Here is a 3,382-nt window from a genome sequence, read left to right on the forward strand (position 1 = left end):
GGAACTACTGGTAATCTCATTGCTCTGCTCATGAGGATTTCATAGGGTGACAGATCTGTCTTCCTGTCAGGTGTGTTTCTCATTGACATCAACACCAAAGGCGATGCATCTGGGCATTTCACATTTGTAGCAGCACACATCTTAGCAGTTCTTTATTTTAAGGTACCATTCATCTGTTCCATTAGTCCTGATGCTTCAGGGCGATAGCTACAATGCAACTTTCGCTCGATGTTTAGTGCTGAACATAAGAGTTTAATCACCTCATTATTGAAGTGAGTTCCCCCATCTGATTCTAAAGAGATCGGAAACGCGAAACGTGGTATCAACTCCCTAATCAACAGTTTTGCTGCTGTGAGACTGTCATTTCTTCTTGTGGAGTATGCTTCGATCCAGTGACTAAAGACACACAATCACCAACACATACATCAAACCTCCACATGTAGGCATTTCAATGAAATCCAATTGCATTCTGCTGAATTGACCTCCTGCTCTTCCAATGTGGCTCAAATTCACCACTGTCCCTTCTCCCACGTTTAGTTGCTGAGAAACTATACAGCGATGAGATACTGCCTCCGCTGCTTGCCTAAATTTAGGATTAAACCAGTCAATCTTGAACAATCTAACCATGGCATCCCTTCTAATATGTGCCTGCCCATGATAATACCTGGCGATCTGAGACAATAAATCATCGGGCAGGACCATCTGACCTTCTTCAGAAACCCACATTTCAACAGGTCTTTGGACACATTCATATTTTACCCGGAGACGTCTTTCTTCTTTGTCAACATTATTCTGCAATGTTTTCAACTCTTCTAAAATATCAATCACCTTTAATGCAAAACTCGAACAAGTATTGTCATCTTCTGTCATCAATTCCCACTTATCTTTAAACGATATACAGTTCAATGCACAAAACCTTGCAACTTGATCTGCATATCCATTTCCCAATGAGATGTAATCCTGTATCTATTGATGTGCACTGCATTTCACCACAGCAATTTCTTCAGGTAATTGTATTGCATACAGCAACTCTTTTATCTTGCTGCCATTTCTCACTGGTTTACCAGTAGAGGTCAGGAAACCTTTTTGCAACCGCAATTGACCAAAATCGTGAACAATTTCGAATCCACATTGCCTGTCAGTATAGATTGTGCCTCTCAGTCTCTCAGAAACATGGCATGCCCTAGTAAGAGCTACCAATTCTGCCACTTGTGCAGAATATACACCTCAAAGCCAGGAAGCTTCTAATGTGCCTGTGATTGTGCATACAGCATATCTTGCTCTCAATGTCCCTGTACCATCTCTGAGACAGGACCCATCGACAAAAACAATTTGATCTTTTTCTTCTAATCGTGTATCTCTGGTATCAGGCCTTGGTTTTGTACACAGTTCAGTTACCTCAAGACAATCATGCTCGGTGTCTTCGTCTTTTTCAATTTCAACAGTATCACTTGGAAGTAATGTTGCTGGATTCAACACTGTACATCTTTTCAATGTTACATTTGGAGCACCTAATATGCTCGTCTCATACCTTGTCAGTCTTGCACCAGTCAAATACTGTCTTTTTGTCCTTGTTAGTAAAATCTCAACAGAATGTGGTACCATTACCGTCAAAGGGTATCCCATCACTACTCCTTCACATTGAGAAAGACTGTGACCAACTGCGGCTACTGCATGCAGACAACCTGGTAAAGCTGCTTCGACTGAGTCCAAGGTAGCTGAAAAATAAGCTACTGGGCGATAAGAACCTCCATGGACCTGTGTCAAAACAGACAAAGAACAAGCATCACGTTCATGACAAAACAATGTTAATGGCTTTGTGTAATCAGGCATTCCCAACGCTTGAGCTCTACACAAACTCTCTCTCAACTCAGTGAACGCTTTCATCTGATCCTCATCTAATGTAATGGGGTCTGTAACTTACTTATGTGTCAACTGTTGCAATGGTTTGGCAATCCCAGCAAAATTTGGAATCCACTGTTGACAATACCCTACCATTACCAGAAACATTTTGATATCTCTCTGTGAAGTCGGAGGACTTCTCTGCAGTATCTTAGTAATCCTCTCCCTGGGGATTCTCCTTGACCCTTTCTCAGTCTGGTGTCCCAGGTATTTTACTGATTTCTGACAATACTGCAATTTCAAAGGTGACACCTTATGTCCGAATTTTCCCAAGTGATTCAACAGGGCAATTGAGTCATACTTACACTCGTCCCTTGTCCTGGATGCAATCAGCAAATCATCAATGTACTGCATTAGAGTCGATTGGTACGGTAGTTCCAATGTCTCCAGATTCTTTTTCAGGATCTGATTAAACAGAGACAATGACTCCGTATACCCTTGTGGAAGACTGTACCAGCTGTAGACTCTGTTTAGGAATTTGAAACTAAAAGAAACTGACTATCCTCATGAAGAGGCACAGAAAATAAAGCTTGTGACAAATCTACCACTCTGAACCACTCTGTATCGCAAGGAATCTTAAACAGTATCACTGCTGGATTTGGCACTACCGGACAACACTTGACCACCATGTCATTTACTTTTCGCAAGTCCTGCACAATGTTCACTTTTCCACACAGCTTCTTTAAGCCCATTATTGGTGAATTAGATGGACTGCTCAACACTTCTTTCAAAACTCCTTGTTTCAGAACATCTCCAATTATCTGCGCCACTTTCATCAGAACATCTTGTGCCATGTTATAGTGTGGAAGCTGGGGAAATACTACATTTGGCTTCAGAGTGATCTTAATCGGTTCCACTCCCTCAATCAAACCCACTTCTTTTCCTGTCAGGTCCCACACATTTTCCTGTACTGTTCCCTATAAGTCTGCATGCAATTCTTTCACAGTAAACATCGGGAAAAACTCGATCAATGGGTATTCCTCATTAACATTGTTATTTATGGTCTCAGATGTCTGTTCTTCCTCATCATCGCTATTAGTTTGAACCTCTATTCCAGCAATCAAACAGCTAATGGAGCACTTTGTCTTACACAGTAAGTCCCTTCCCAGTAGGGGTACTGGACTTGAGTTGCAGACTATGAACCTATGCAGTCCCTGGAAGTACCAATTTCAACCTGTACCGGATCTGTTTTTGGATTTGTCAACTGTCTGTTCTCTACTCCCACAACTTGAACTGTTCTGCCTGAAAAGGTGAGTTCGGAACTTCTGCACTTTTCAATGTAGAGCGTGTAGCTCCTGTATCCACTAAAAATGAGACTTTGTAACCCATCACCTTTCCCTTCACACAAGGTCCTCTCTGGTCTACTTCTAAGGACGCTGCAAGCATCCACAGTCCTTCATCTGAACTGTCACTCATCCATGCTTCGTTTATTTCATCCTTACTGTGAAATGGGAATTGGTGTACTGTGTCATTACTTCTG

This window comes from Pleurodeles waltl, chromosome 6 (assembly GCF_031143425.1).
Source record: "Pleurodeles waltl isolate 20211129_DDA chromosome 6, aPleWal1.hap1.20221129, whole genome shotgun sequence".
NCBI classification, from domain to species: Eukaryota; Metazoa; Chordata; class Amphibia; order Caudata; family Salamandridae; genus Pleurodeles; species Pleurodeles waltl.